The sequence below is a fragment of the Triticum aestivum genome, chromosome 4B (assembly GCF_018294505.1).
Source record: "Triticum aestivum cultivar Chinese Spring chromosome 4B, IWGSC CS RefSeq v2.1, whole genome shotgun sequence".
Lineage (NCBI taxonomy): Eukaryota > Viridiplantae > Streptophyta > Magnoliopsida > Poales > Poaceae > Triticum > Triticum aestivum.
This window is the reverse complement of record NC_057804.1, coordinates 666695169-666712515: the sequence shown is the minus strand read 5'-3', so window position 1 is coordinate 666712515 and position 17347 is coordinate 666695169.

The following is a 17347-nucleotide window of genomic DNA, read 5'->3' as shown; positions in this document are numbered from 1 at the left end:
GACGACGCTGCTGCCAAGGGTTTCCCCCGGTACGCTGTGAGGAGAGAGGAAGGGTAGCCCCGACGCCCTTCAGGAAGGTCAGGCGGTACCCACAAGCGCCACCGCGTCAGTGTCGGCTAAGCCAACAGAGATTTCTCCCAATCCCAACCACCACCTCAGGCACTCCAGAGCTCGCCACCAAATAGACCCTCACCCTGCGCCAACCCGGTCTCAAAGCTTCTCACGCCGTCTCACCACGGCACCGTGAACCATGGTCTGCACAAAGGAGAGGAGCCGGGACTAGGGCAGTAGCACCGTCGGCACGCGGGAGGGCCTCACCTCCACCGTCTCGACGGTAGCTGAACCGGACGGAATAGCAGGAACATACCAGGCACGTGGCCGCACAGGCCCAATCGGGATCTCCGAGGCCCGTAAAGTTCCCGCCTTCGTGCTGCAGCCGGCACGCCGTCGACGCCGCCACCCCTGTCCAAGCCGCTCCCCTGCCTCCCCGCATAGAGAGCCGCCAAGAGGAAGCACCACCACCACACGTGCCGCTGGCAACCACCACCAGGTCGCCGGACCGCCACCGGCCGAGCCGCACCACCACCGCACGCCCGCGACGGAGGGGAACCAACGCAGCCGCCGAGGGCCCGAAGCCGGACCCCAGCCGCCGCCCACGCCGCCCGCAGCCCGCGTCGCCTGCCGGACGGGACGGCCGCCACGGCGAGGCACACACCACCGCGCAGCCGGCCACGCCGCGCCCGCACCCGAAGGAGCGGCCCGCGCCGCCCCGTCGTGCCAGGGGAAGACCAGGCCCCGCCGCCACCGGCGCCGGTCGGGCTTCGCCCGGCCGCGTCCCCTGGCGACGGCGAGGGAGGAGGGAGGAGGAGGGGAGGCGCACAGCGAGCAGATTTGGGGGCCCTCGCCGGCCGCCTCACGGGTGGCGGCGCGGGGAGGGAAACCTAGCGGGGACGGCTCACAGCATATAATCAAGCCAAGGATGCACACAACATACACATACAAAATTTGATATAGGTCCTGCAATCTTGGAGTTTACCAACTACGAGTTTCGACTGAGTGCCCATGATATCAGAACAACTTAATCATTCCAAAGAGGCAATGAAAAGTCACTCATCAATCTATATAATACAGTTTCATTTTTTCTTTAACATGCAAGCTCATCCACCTTTTTTGACACAAGTGTCATGGCATGGATTTTACAACCAAAACAACATATTTGGGGAAGTTAAGGTAGTTAAAAGTATGAAACCCTAAAAATCCCGAAGCAGGTGACTACATTTATTTTTCTTTTTAATTGGATCTTATTTGGTGGATACCTTGGGCTACAAAAAAGAAAAGAGATGTGCACCCACCGTTGTTGTAGTGTAGAAGTCTCACCATCATGCAACCACCCGAACACCCTTCTGATCGCTCACCTCGTACAAGGTCAGGGCACCTGGGCAGGCAGGGAGGCTGGTGATCGGAGAAACCACTAACCAGGCGTTTCTAAATTGGAAACCGCCAGGGATCAAACTACTGATCTAGTTTCTTATCAGACCAATAGCAAGCCATTGGATTGAAGGGCGTACACGGCCACTGGATGAGCAGGGGGCACCCTCCACGCTATAATTAGTTCACAATTGGGCATATTTTGAAAGATTATTACTCACTGTTTTGGGGTCCCGAAGTAATTTTCATGATTGACAAACCTCAGGGTGCGTTTACGTGTTGGTCATCAACACTCACAATTTTGGCCGATTCCGGCCCGTTTCATGGATTATTCCTCACTGTTTTGATGTCCCTGAGTGATTTCGACGACTGACGAACCCTGGAGTGCGTTTACGTGTCGGTCATAACCACTCACAATTTTGGCCGATTCTGGCCCATTTCATGAACTATTACTCACTGTTTTGGGGTCCCAGAGTGATTTCCACGATTAACGAACCCCGGGGTGCGTTTACGTGTCGGACATCAACACTCACAGTTTTGGCCAATTATGGCCCATTTCATGGACTAGTACTCACCGTTTTGGGGTCCCGAAGCGATTTCCATAGTTGGTGACCCGATTGTGCGATTATGTGTTGGTCATCAACACTCGCAATTTTGGCCGATTCTGACCCGTTTCTTGACTATTACTCACTTTTGGGTTCCCAAAGTGATTCCACGATTCACGAACCCCGGGGTGCGTTTACCTGTCGGTCATCAACACTCACAATTTTGGTCTATTCTTGTCCATTCATGCACTATTACTCACCGTTTTGGATCCGAGAGCGATTTCCATGATTGACGATCCCCGAGGTGCGTATACGTGTGCGTTGTCAACACTCACAATTTTGTCCACTTCTGACCCTTTTCGTGGACTATTACTCATCTTTTTGGGGCCCCGAAGCGATTTCCATAGTTATTGAACCCCAGGGTGCGATTACGTGTTGGTTATTAACACTCACAATTTTGGCCCGTTTCGTCGACTATTACTCACTTTTTTGGGGTCCCGGAGTGATTTCCACGATTGAGGAACCCCAGGGTGGGTTTACGTGTTGGTCATCAACACTCGCAAATTTTGCCGATTTTGGCCCGTTTCGTGGATTATTACTCACTGTTTTGGGGTCCCTGAGTGATTTCCACGATTAACGAACCCCGGGGTGCGTTTACGTGTCCGTCATCAACACTCACAATTTTGACTGATTCTGGTCCGTTTCATGCACTATTACTCACCGTTCTGGGGTCTCAGAGCGATTTCCACGTTTGACAATCCCCAGGGTGCGTTTACGTGTGCGTCGTCAACACTCACAGTTTTGTCCAATTCTGACCCTTTTCGTGGACTATTACTCACCGTTTTGGGGCCCCGAAGCGATTTTCATAGTTGTTGAACCCGAGGATGCGATTACGTGTTTGTCATCAACACTCGCAATTTTGGCCGATTTTGGCCCGTTTCATGGACTATTACTCACTGTTTTGGGGTCCCAGAGTGATTTCCACGACTGACGAACCCCGGGATGCGTTTACTTGTCGGTCATCAATACTCGCGGTTTTTATCGATTCTGGCACGTTTCGTGGACCATTACTCACCAATTTGGGGTCCCAAAGCGATTTCCATAGTTGTTGAGCCCCAAGGTGTGCTTACGTGTCAGTCATCAACATTCAAAGGTTTGGTTGATTCTGGCCCGTTTCATGAACTATTACTCACTGTTTTGGGGTCCCGGAGTGATTTCCACGATTAACGAACCCCGGGGTGCGTTTACGTGTCGGACATCAACACTCACAGTTTTGGCCAATTCTGGCCCATTTCATGGACTAGTACTCACCATTTTGGGGTCCCGCAGCGATTTCCATAGTTGGTGACCTGAGTGTGCAATTACGTGTTGGTCATCAACACTCGCAATTTTGGCACGTTTCTTGGCTATTACTCAGTTTTGGGTTCCCAAAGTGATTTCCACGATTCACGAACCCTAGGGTGCGTTTATGTGTCGGTCATCAACACTCATAATTTTTGTCTTTTCTTATCCTTTCATGCACTATTACTCATGGTTTTGGGGTCCGAGAGCGATTTCCATGATTGACGATCCCCGGGGTGCGTTTACGTGTGCATTGTCAACACTCACAATTTTGTCCAGTTCTGACCCTTTTTGTGGACTATTACTCACCGGTTTGGGGCCCCGAAGCGATTTCCATAGTTGTTGAACCCTAGGGTGCGATTACGTGTTGGTTATTAACACTCACAATTTTGGCTGATTTTGGCCCGTTTCGTCGACTATTACTCACTTTTTTGGGGTCCTGAAGTGATTTCCACGATTGACGAACCCCAGGGTGGGTTTACGTGTCGGTCATCAACACTCGCAATTTTGGCCGAATTTGTCCCGTTTCGTGGATTATTACTCACTGGTTTGGGGTCCCTGAGTTATTTCCACGATTGACGAACCTCGGGTTGCGTTTACGTGTCCATCATCAACACTCACAATTTTGACTGATTCTGGTCCGTTTCGTGCACTATTACTCACCGTTCTAGGGTCCCAGAGCGATTTCCACATTTGACAATCCCCAGGGTGCGTTTACGTGTGCGTCGTCAACACTCATAGTTTTGTCTAATTTTGACCCTTTTCGTGGACTATTACTCACCGTTTTGGGCCCCCGAAGCGATTTTTATAGTTGTTGAACCCGAGGATGCGATTACGTGTTTGTCATCAACATCGCAATTTTGGCCGATTTTGGCTCGTTTCATGGACTATTACTCACTGTTTTGGGGTCCCGGAGTGATTTCCACGACTGACGAACCCCGTGATGCGTTTACTTGTCGGTCATCAACACTCGCGGTTTTTGTCGATTCTGGCCCGTTTCTTGGACCATTACTCACCAATTTGGGGTCCCAAAGCGATTTCCGTAGTTGTTGAGCCCCAAGGTGCGCTTACGTGTCAGTGATCAACATTCAAAGGTTTGGTCGATTCTGGCCCGTTTCATGAACTATTACTCACTGTTTTGGGGTCCCGGAGTGATTTCCACGATTAACGAACCCCGGGGTGCGTTTACGTGTCGGACATCAACACTCACAGTTTCATGGACTAGTACTCACCATTTTGGGGTCCCGAAGCGATTTCCATAGTTGGCGACCTGAGTGTGCGATTACGTGTTGGTCATCAACACTCGCAATTTTGGCCGATTCTGACACGTTTCTTGGTTATTACTCAGTTTTGGGTTCCCAAAGTGATTTCCACGATTCACGAACCCCGGGGTGCGTTTATGTGTCGGTCATCAACACTCATAATTTTGGTCTTTTCTTATCCTTTCGTGCACTATTACTCACCGTTTTGGGGTCCGAGAGCGATTTCCACGATTGACGATCCCCGGGGTGCGTTTACGTGTGCGTTGTCAACACTCACAATTTTGTCCAGTTCTGACCCTTTTTGTGGACTATTACTCACCGTTTTGGAGCCCCGAACCGATTTCCATAGTTGTTGAACCACATGGTGCGATTACGTGTTGGTCATCAACACTCACAATTTTGGCCGATTCTGGCCCGTTTCATCGACTATTACTCACTTTTTTGGGGTCCAGGAGTGATTTCCACGATTGACGAACCCCTGGGTGGGTTTATGTGTCGGTCATCAACACTCGCAATTTTGGCCGATTTTGGCCCGTTTCGTGGATTATTACTCACTATTTTGGGATCCCTGAGTGATTTCCACGATTGACGAACCCCGGGGTGCGTTTACGTGTCGGTCATCAACACTCACAATTTTGACTGACTCTGGTCCGTTTCGTGCACTATTTCTCACTGTTTTGGGGTCCCTGAGCGATTTCCACGTTTGATAGTCCCCAGGGAACGTTTACGTGTGCGTCGTAAACACTCACAGTTTTGTCCAATTCTGACCCTTTTCGTGGACTATTACACACCGTTTTGGGGCCCTGAAGCGATTTTCATAGTTGTTGAACCCGATGGAGCGATTACGTGTTGGTCATCAACACTCGCAATTTTGGCCGATTCTGGCCCGTTTCATGGACTATTACTCACTGTTTTGGGGTCCCGGAGTGATTTCCACGATTGACGAACCCCGGGATGCGTTTACGTGTCGGTCATCAACACTCACAATTTTGACTGATTTTGGTCCATTTCATGCACTATTACTCACCGTTTTGGGATCCCAGAGCGATTTTCACGATTAACAATCTCCGGGGTGCGTTTACGTGTCCGTCTTCATCACTCACAGTTTGTCCTATTTTGAACCGTTTTGTAGACTATTTCGCACCATTTTGGGGTCCCGAAGCGATTTCCATAGTTGTTGAACCCCAAGATGCGCTTACGTGGCGGTCATCAACACTCGTAATTTGGGCTTATGTGTCGGTCATCAACACTTGCAGTTTTGCCGATTGTGGCAAGTTTCATGGACTATTACTCACTGATTTGGGGTCCTTGAGAGATTTCCATGATTGACGAACCCTGGGGTGTGTTTATGTATCGTTCATCCATAATCCTAGATTTGCCGATTCTGGGCTCTTTCATGGACTATTACTCACCGTTTTAGGGTCCCAAAGCGATTTCCATGGTTGTCGAACCCCAACGGGTGTTTACGTGTTGGTCGTCAAGAATCACAGTTTGGGCCGGTTCTGGCCCGTTTCTTGGACTATTTCTCAGTTTTGGGTTCTCGAAGTGATTTCCACGATTGACGAACTCCGGGGTGCGTTTACGTGTCGGTCATCAACACTCACAATTTCGACCGATTCTGGTCCTTTTCGTGCATTATTACTCACCGTTTGGTGTCCCAGAGCCATTTCCACGATTGACGATCCCCGGGTGCGTTTACGTGTGCGTCGTCAACACTCACAGTTTTGTCCAATTCCGACCCTTTTCGTGGACTATGACTCACCGTTTTGGGGCCCCGAAGCGATTTTTATAGTTGTTGAACCCCAGGGTGCGATTACGTGTTGGTCATGAACACTCGCAATTTTGGCCGAATCTGGCCCGTTTCGTGGACTATTACTCACTGTTTTGGGGTCCCAAAGTGATCTCCACGATTGACAAACCCCAGGATGCGTTTACGTGTCGGTCATCAAGACTCGCGGTTTTTGTCGATTCTGGGCTGTTTCGTGGACCATTACTCACCGATTTGGGGTCCCAAAGTGATTTCCATAGTTGTCGAGCCCCAAGGTGCGCTTACGGGTCGGTCATCAACATTCAAAGGTTTGGTCGATTCTGGCCCGTTTCATGAACTATTACTCACTGTTTTGGGGTCCCGGAGTGATTTCCATGATTAACGAACCCCGGGGTGCGTTTACATGTCGGACATCAATACTCACAGTTTTGGCCAATTCTATCCCATTTAATGGACTAGTACTCACCGTTTTGGGGTCCCAAAGCGATTTCCATAGTTGTTGACCCGAGTGTGCGATTATGTGTTGGTCATCAACACTCGCAATTTTGGCCGATTCTGACCCGTTTCTTGGCTATTACTCAGTTTTGGGTTCCCAAAGTGATTTCCACGATTCACGAACCCCGAGGTGCGTTTACCTGTCGGTCATCAACACTCACAATTTTGGTCTATTCTTGCCCATTCGTGCACTATTACTCACCGTTTTGGGGTCCGAGAGCGATTTCCACGATTGACGATCCCCGGGATGCGTTTATGTGTGCTTTGTCGGCACTCACAATTTTATCCAGTTCTGACCCTTTTCGTGGACTATTACTCACCGTTTTGGGGCCCCGAAGCAATTTCCATAGTTGTTGAACCCCAGGGTGCGATTACGTGTTGGTCATCAACACTCACAATTTTGGCCGATTCTGGCCCGTTTCGTCGACTATTACTCACTTTTTTGCGGTCCCGGAGTGATTTCCACGATTGACAAACCCCAGGGTGGGTTTATGTGTCGGTCACCACCACTCACAATTTTGGCGGATTTTGGCCCGTTTCGTGGATTATTACTCACTGTTTTGGGGTTCCTGAGTGATTTCCACGAATGACGGACCCCGGGTTGCGTTTACGTGTCGGTCATCAACACTCACAATTTTGACTGATTCTGGTCCGTTTCATGCACTATTTCTCACCGTTCTGGGGTCCCTGAGCGATTTTCACGTTTGACAATCCCCAGGGTGCGTTTACGTGTGCGTCGTCAACGCTCACAGTTTTGTCCAATTCTAACCCTTTTCGTGGACTATTACTCACCGTTTTGGGGCCCCGAAGCGATTTTCATAGTTGTTGAACCCAGGGTGCGATTACGTATTGGTCATCAACACTCGCAATTTTGGCCGATTCTGGCCCGTTTCATGGACTATTTACTCACTGTTTTGGGGTCCCGGAGTGATTTCCACAATTGACGAACCCCAGGATGCGTTTACGTGTCGGTCATCAACACTCACAATTTTGACTGATTTTGGTCCGTTTCGTGCACTATTACTCACCGTTTTGGGATCCCAGAGCGATTTTCACGATTGACAATCCCCGGGGTGCGTTTACGTGTCCGTTGTCAACACTCACTGTTTGTCCTATTTTGACCCGTTTTGTAGACTATTACTCACCATTATGGGGTCTTAAAGCGATTTCCATAGTTGTTGAACCCCAAGGTGCGCTTACGTGGCGGTCATCAACACTCGTAATTTGGGCCGATTCTTGCCCATTTCGTGGAATATTACTCACTGTCTTGGTTTCCCGGACTGATTTTCACGATTGACGAACCCCGGGATCCGTTTACGTGTCGGTCATCAACACTCGCGGTTTTTGTCGATTATGACTGTTTCATGGACTATTACTCACCGTTTTGGGGTCCGAAAACGATTTCCATGGTTGTTGAACCCAAGTGTGCGCTTATGTTCCGGTCATCAACACTCGCAATTTTGGCCGATTCTGGCCCGTTTCGTGGACTATTACTCACTGTTTTGGGGTCCCGGAGTGATTTCCAAGATTGACGAACCCTGGGATGCATTTACGTGAAGGTCATCAAGACTCGCGGGTTTTGTTGATTCTGGCCCGTTTCGTGGACCATTACTCACCGATTTGGGGTCCCAAAGTGATTTCCGTAGTTGTTGAGCCCCAAGGTGCGCTGACGTGTCGGTCATCAACATTCAAAGGTTTGGTCGATTATGGCTGTTTCATGAACTATCACTCACTGTTTGGGGTCCCGGAGTGATTTCCACGATTAACGAACCCCGGGGTGCGTTTACGTGTCGGACATCAACACTCACAGTTTTGGCCAATTCTAGCCCATTTAATGGACTAGTACTCACCGTTTTGGGGTCCCGAAGCGATTCCCATAGTTGGTGACCCGAGTGTGCGATTATGTGTTGGTCATCAACACTCACAATTTTGGCCATTCTGACCCGTTTCTTGGCTATTACTCAGTTTTGGTTTCCCAAAGTGATTTCCACGATTCACGAACCCCGGGGTGCGTTTACCTGTCGGTCATCAACACTCACAATTTCGGTCTATTCTTGTCCGTTCGTGCAATATTACTCACCGTTTTGGGGTCCGAGAGCGATTTCCACAATTGACGATCCCCGGGGTGCGTTTACGTGTACTTTGTCAACACTCACAATTTTATCCAGTTCTGACCCTTTCGTGGACTATTACGCGTTTTGGGGCCCCGAAGCGATTACGTGTTGGTTATCAACACTCGTAATTTTGGCAGATTCTGGCCCATTTCGTCGACTATTACTCACTTTTTTGGGGTGTCGGAGTGATTTCCACGACTAACGAACGCTTGGGTGGGTTTACGTGTCGGTCATCAACACTCGCAATGTTGGCCGATTTTGGTCCGTTTCGTGGATTATTACTCACTATTTTGGGGCCCCTGAGTGATTTCCACGATTGACGAACCCCGGGGTGCGTTTACGTGTCGGTCATCAACACTCACAATTTTGACTGATTCTGGTCCGTTTCGTGCACTATTACTCACCATTCTGGGGTCCCATAGCAATTTCAACGGTTGACAATCCCAGGGTGCGTTTACGTGTGCGTCGTCAACACTCACAGTTTTGTCCAATTCTGACCCTTTTCGTGGACTATTACTCACTGTTTTGGGGCCCCGACGCGATTTTCATAGTTGTTGAACCCTAGGGTGCGATTACGTGTTGGTCATCAACACTTGCAATTTTTGCCGATTCTGGCCCATTTCATGGACTATTACTCACTGTTTTGGGGTCCGGAGTGATTTCCATGATTGACGAACCCCGGGATGCGTTTACGTGCCAGTCATCAACACTCGCGGTTTTCGTCGATTCTGGCCCGTTTCGTGGACCATTACTCACCGATTTGGGGTCCCAAAGCGATTTCCATAGTTGTTGAGCCCCAAGGTTCGGTTACATGTCAGTCATCTGTTGGGGAACGTAGCAGAAATTCAATAATTTTCCTACGAAACACCAAGATCTATCTATGGAGAGACCAGCAACGAGTAGAAAGGGGAGTGCATCTACATACCCTTGTAGATCGCTAAGCGGAAGCGTTCAAGTGAACGGGGTTGATGGAGTCGTACTCGTCGTGATTCAGATCACCGATGATCAAGTGCCGAACGGACAGCACCTCCGCGTTCAACACACGTACAGCCCGGTGACGTCTCCCACGCCTTGATCCAGCAAGGAGAGAGGGAGAGGTTGAGGAAGACTCCATCCAACAGCAGCACAACGGCGTGGTGGTGATGGAGGAGCGTGGCAATCCTGCAGGGCTTCGCCAAGCACCTACGGGAGAGGAGGAGGTGTCACGGGAGGGAGGGAGGTGCCAAGGGCTCAGGTGTGGATGCCCTCCCTCCCCTCCACTATATATAGGGGCAGGGGAGAGGGGGGAGGCGCAGCCTTGCCCCCTACTCCAAGCAAGGGGTGCGGCTAAGGAGGGGGGAGGAGTCCATCCTCCCCAAGGCACCTCGGAGGTGCCTTCCCCCTTGAGGACTCTTCCCTCTCCAAGTTTCCTTGCGCATGGGCCTCTTGGGGCTGGTGCCCTTGGCCCATGAAGGCCAAGGCGCACCCCCTACAGCCCATGTGGCCCCCCGGGGCAGGTGGCCCCACCCGGTGGGCCCCCGGGACCCTTCCGGTGGTCCCGGTACAATACCGATGACCCCGAAACTTGTCCCGATGGCCGAAACAGGACTTCCTATATATAAATCTTTACCTCCAGACCATTCCGGAACTCCTCGTGACGTCCGGGATCTCATCCGGGACTCCGAACAACAATCGGTTACCACATACAAGCTTCCTTTATAACCCTAGCGTCATCGAACCTTAAGTGCGTAGACCCTACGGGTTCGGGAGACATGCAGACATGACCGAGACGTTCTCCGGTCAATAACCAACAGCGGGATCTGGATACCCATGATGGCTCCCACATGTTCCACGATGATCTCATCGGATGAACCACGATGTCAAGGACTTAATCAATCCCGTATACAATTCCCTTTGTCTATCGGTATGTTACTTGCCCGAGATTCGATCGTCGGTATACCGATACCTTGTTCAATCTCGTTACCGGCAAGTCACTTTACTCGTTCCGTAACACATCATCCCGTGATCAACTCCTTGGTCACATTGCGCATATGATGATGTCCTACCGAGTGGGCCCAGAGATACCTCTCCGTTTACACGGAGTGACAAATCCCAGTCTCGATCCGCATAAAACAATAGATACTTTCGGAGATACCTGTAGTGCACCTTTATAGTCACCCAGTTACGTTGTGACGTTTGATACACCCAAAGCACTCCTACGGTATCCAGGAGTTACACGATCTCATGGTCAAAGGAAGAGATACTTGACATTGGCAAAGTTCTAGCAAACGAACTACACGATCTTTGTGCTAGTCTTAGGATTGGGTCTTGTCCATCACATCATTCTCCTAATGATGTGATCCTGTTATCAACGACATCCAATGTCCATAGCCAGGAAACCATGACTATCTGTTGATCACAACGAGCTAGTCAACTAGAGGCTCACTAGGGACATATTGTGGTCTATGTATTCACACGTGTATTACGATTTCCGGATAATACAGTTATAGCATGAATAAAAGACAATTATCATGAACAAGGAAATATAATAATAATACTTTTATTATTGCCTCTAGGGCATATTTCCAACAGTCTCCCACTTGCACTAGAGTCAATAATCTAGTTCACATCGCCATGTGATTAACACTCACAGGTCACATCGCCATGTGACTAATACCCAAGAGTTTACTAGAGTCAGTAGTCTAGTTAACATCACTATGTGATTAACACTCAATGAGTTTTATGTTTGATCATGTTGCTTGTGAGAGAGGTTTTAGTCAATGGGTCTGAACCTTTCAGATCCGTGTGTGCTTTACAAATCTCTATGTCATCTCCTAGATGCAGCTACCACGCTCTATTTGGAGCTATTCCAAACAACTGTTCTACTTGGAGCTATTCTAAATTATTGCTCCATTATATGTATCCGGTCTCTCTACTCAGAGCTATCCGGATAGGTGTCAAGCTTGCATCGTCGTAACCTTTACGACGAACTCTTTTACCACCTCCATAATCGAGAAAATTCCTTAGTCCACTAGTTACTAAGGATAACTTTGACCGCTGTCCTGTGAGCCATTCTTGGATCACTCTTGTACCCCTTGACTGACTCATGGCAAGGCACTCTTCAGGTGCGGTACACATCATAGCATACTGAAGAGCCTACGTCTTAAGCATAGGGGACGACCTTCGTCCTTTCTCTCTATTCTGCCGTGGTCGAGCTTTAAGTCTTAACTTTGTACCTTACAACTCAGGCAAGAACTCCTTCTTTGACTGGTTCATCTTGAACACCTTCAAGATCATGTCAAGGTATGTGCTCATTTGAAAGTATTATTAAGCGTTTTGATCTATCCTTATAGATCTTGATGCTCAATGCTCAAGCAGCTTAATCCAGGCTTTCCAGAAATTCTACGTCATTTCTGATCAACAATATGTCAACAACATATACTCATCAGAAATTCTATAGTGCTCCCACTCACTTCTTTGGAAATACAAGTTTCTCATAAACTTTGTACAAACCCAAAATCTTTGATCATCATCAAAGCATACATTCCAACTCCGAGATGCTCACTCCAGTCCTTAGAAGGATCGCTGGAGCTAGCATACCTTTTAGCATCCTCAGGATTGACAAAACTTTTCTGATTGTATTGCATACAACCTTTCCTTACGAAAACTAGTAAGGAAACTTGTCTTGACATCCATCTGCCAGATTTCATAAATGCAGCTAATGCTAACATGATTCCGACGGACTTTAAGCATCGCTACGAGTGAGAAAATCTCATCGTAGTCAACTCCTTGAACTTGTGAAAAACTTTTCGCCACAAGTCGAGCTTCATGGACGGTGACATTACCATCCACGTCCGTCTTCTTCTTAAAGATCCATTTATCTTAATGGCTTGCCGATCATCGGGCAAGTCCGCCAAAGTCCATGGATCCGTTCTCGGATTTTATGGCCTCGAGCCATTTATCGGAATCCGGGCCCACCATTGCTTCTCCATAGCTCGTAGGTTCATTGTTGTCCAGCAACATGACTTTCAAGACAGGATTACGTACCACTCTGAAGTAGTACGCATCCTTGTCATCCTACGAGGTTTGGGAGTGACTTGATCCGAAGTTTCATGATCAATATCATAAGCTTCCACTTCAATTGGTGTAGGTGCCACAGGAACAACTCCCTGTGCCCTGTCACACACTAGTTGAAGAGACGGTTCAATAACCTCATCAAGTCTCCACCATCCTCCCACTCAATTCTTTCGAGAGAAACTTTTCCTCGAGAAAGGACCCGATTCTAGAAACAATCCATATTGCTTTCGGATCTGAATTAGGAGGTATACCCAACTGTTTTGGGTTTCCTATGAAGATGCATTTTATCCGCTTTGGGTTCGAGCTTATCAACCTGAAACTTTTTCATATAAGCGTCGCATCCCCAAACTTTTAAGAAACGACAACTTAGGTTTCTCTAAACCATAATTCATACGGTGTCATCTCATCGGAATTACGTGGTGCCCTATTTAAAGTGAATGTGGTTGTCTCTAATGCCTAACCCATGAACGATAGTGGTAATTCGATAAGAGACATCATGGTACGCACCATATCCAATAGGGTGCAACTATGATGTTCGGACACACCATCACATTATGGTGTTCCAGGTGGTATTAATTGCGAAACAATTTCCACAATGTCTTAATTGTGTGCCAAAACTCGTAACTCAGATATTCATCTCTATGATCATATCATAGACATTTTATCCTCTTGTCACAATGATCTGCTACTTCACTCTGAAATTACTTGAACCATTCAATAATTCAGACTTGTGTTTCATCAAGTAAATATTCTCAACATCTACTCGAATCATCTGTGAAGTAAGAACATAACGATATTCACTGCATGCCTCAGCACTCATTGGACTGCACACATCAAAATGTGTTACTTCCAACAAGTTGCTATCTTGTTCCATCTTATTGAAACCGAGGCTTTTCAGTCATCTTGCCTATGTGGTATGATTTGCATATCTCAAGTGATTCAAAATCAAGTGAGTCCGAACGGTCCATTTGCATGGAGTTTCTTCATGCATATATACCAATAGACATGGTTCGCATGTCTCAAACTTTTCAAAAACGAGTGAGTCCAAAGATCCATCAACATGGAGCTTCTTCATGCGTTTTATACCATTATGACTTACATGGCAGTGCCACAAGTAAGTGGTACTATCATTACTATCTTATATCTTTTGGCATGAAAATGTGTATCACTACGATCGAGATTCAATAAACCATTCATTTTAGGTGCAATACTAATCTTGATGGTAGAGGGAGCGTGCGATGTTTGATCACATCAAACTTGGAAACACTTCCAACACATATCGTCAGCTCACCTTTAGCTAGTCTCCGTTTTATTCCGTAGCTTTTATTTCGAGTTACTAACACTTAGCAACCGAACCGGTATCTAATACCCTGGTGCTACTAGGAGTACTAGTAAAGTACACATTAACATAATGTATATCCAATATACTTCTATCGACCTTGCCAGCCTTCTCATCTACCAAGTATCTAGGGTAATGCTGCTCCAGTGGTTGTTCCCCTTATTACAGAAGCACTTAGTCTCGGGTTTGGGTTCAACCTCGGGTTTCTTCATTGGTGCAGCAGCTGATTTGCCGTTTCATGAAGTATCCCTTCTTGCCCTTGCCCTTCTTGAAACTAGTGGTTTCACCAACCATCAACAATTGATGCTCCTTCTTGATTTCTACTTTCGCGGTGTCAAACATCGTGAATACCTCAAGGATCATCTTATTTATCCCTGATATGTTATAGTTCATCACGAAGCTCTAGCAGCTTGGTGGTAATGACTTCGGAGAAACTATCACTATTTCATCTGGAAGATCAACTCCCACTTGATTCAAGTGATTGTTGTACTCAGACAATCTGAGCACAAGCTCAACAATTTAGCTTCTCTCCTTAGTTTGCTGGTTAAGAAGATCGCCGGAGGTCTCATACCTCTTGACGTGGGCACGAGCCTGAAATCCCAATTTCAGCCTTCGAAACATCTCATATGTTCCGTGACATTTCGAAAACGTCTTTGGTGCCTATACTCTAAACCATTTAACTGAACTATCACGTAGTTATCAAAACGTGTATGTTCGATGTTCGAAACATCCACAAACGACGTTTGGGGTTCAGCACATTGAGCGGTGCATTAAGGACATGAGCTTTCTACCGATCGCATAATCGCTACTATCAACTTTCAACTATATTTTCTCTAGGAACATATCTAAACAGTAGAACTATAGCGTGAGCTACGACATAATTTGCAAAAGGTCTTTTGACTATGTTCAGGATAATTAAGTTCATCTTATGAACTCCCACTCAGATAGACATCCCTCTGGTCATCTAAGTGATCACATGATCCGAGTCAACTAGGCCGTGTCCGATCATCACGTGAGACGGACTAGTCATCATCGGTGAACATCTTCATGTTGATCGTATCTACTATACGACTCATGCTCGACCTTTCGGTCTCCGTGTTCCGAGGCCATGTCTGCACATGCTAGGCTCGTCAAGTTAACCCTAAGTGTATTGCTGTGTAAACCTGTCTTACACCCGTTGTATGTGAACGTAAGAATCCATCACACCCGATCATCACGTGGTGCTTAGAAGCGACGAACTGTAGCAACGGTGCACAGTTAGGGGAGAACACTTCTTGAAATTTTGTAAGGGATCATCTTATTTACTACCGTCGTTCTAAGCAAACAAGATGCATAAACATGATAAACATCACATGCAATCAAATATAGTAGTGACATGATATGGCCAATATCATATAGCTCCTTTGATCTTCATCTTCGGGGTTCCATGATCATCTTGTCACCGGCATGACACCATGATCTCCATCATCATGATCTCCATCATCGTGTCTTCATGAAGTTGTCACGCCAACGACTACTTCTACTTCTATGACTAATGCGTTTAGCAATAAAGTAAAGTAGTTTACATGGCGTTCTTCAATGACACGCAGGTCATACAAAAAATAAAGACAACTCCTATGGCTCCTGCCGATTGTCATACTCATCGACATGCAAGTCGTGATTCCTATTACAAGAACATGATCAATCTCATACATCACATATCATTCATCACATTCTTCTTGGCCATATCACATCACATAGCATACCCTGCAAAAACAAGTTAGACGTCCTCTAATTGTTGTTTGCATGTTTTACGTGGCTGCTATGGGTTTCTAGCAAGAACGTTTCTTACCTACGCAAAACCACAACGTGATATGCCAATTGCTATTTACCCTTCATAAGGACCCTTTTCATCGAATCCGTTCCGACTAAAGTGGGAGAGACTGGCACCCGCTAGCCACCTTATGCACCAAGTGCATGTCAATCGGTGGAACCTGTCTCACGTAAGAGTACGTGTAAGGTCGGTCCGGGCCGCTTCATCCCACAATACCGTCGAAACAAGATTGGACTAGTAACGGTAAGCATATTGAACAACATCAACGCCCACAACTACTTTGTGTTCTACTCGTGCAAAGAATCTACGCAATAGACCTAGCTCATGATGCCACTGTTGGGGAACGTAGCAGAAATTCAAAATTTTCCTACGTGTCACCAAGATCTATCTATGGAGAGACCAGCAACGAGTAGAAAGAGAGTGCATCTACATACCCTTGTAGATCGCTAAGCGGAAGCGTTCAAGTTAACGGGGTTGATGGAGTCGTACTCGTCGTGATTCAAATCACCGATGATCCTAGTGCCGAACGGACGGCACCTCCGTGTTCAACACACGTACAGCCCGGTGACGTCTCCCACGCCTTGATCCAGCAAGGAGAGAGGGAGAGGTTGAGGAAGACTCCATCCAACAGCAGCACAACGGCGTGGTGGTGGTGGAGGAGCGTGGCAATCCAGCAGGGCTTCGCCAAGCACCATGGGAGAGGAGGAGTAGGAAGAGAGGTAGGGCTGTGCCAGAACTTCGTGTATAGCTCCCATGCGCCTCCCCACTATATATAGGGGTGGAGGGGCTGGTTTCTTGCCCTCCAAGTCCATTGGGGCGTTGGCCAAGGTGGGAGGAAAGAAATCTCATTATTTCCTTCCCCACCGATTGTTATCCCCCCTTTTTAGGGATCTTGATCTTATCCCTTCGGGATATGATCTTATTCCTTCTAAGGGGGGATCTTGGTGCGCCTTGACCAGGGGTGTGGGGCCTTGCCCCCACTACCCACGTCCATGTGGGTCCCCCCATGCAGGTGGGCCCCACTCCGGAACCTTCTAGAACCTTTCCGGTACAATACCGAAAAATCCCGAATATTTTCCGGTGGCCAAAATAGGACTTCCCATATATAAATCTTTACCTCCGGACCATTCCGGAACTCCTCGTGACGTCCAGGATCTCATCCGGGACTCCGAACAACATTCGGTAA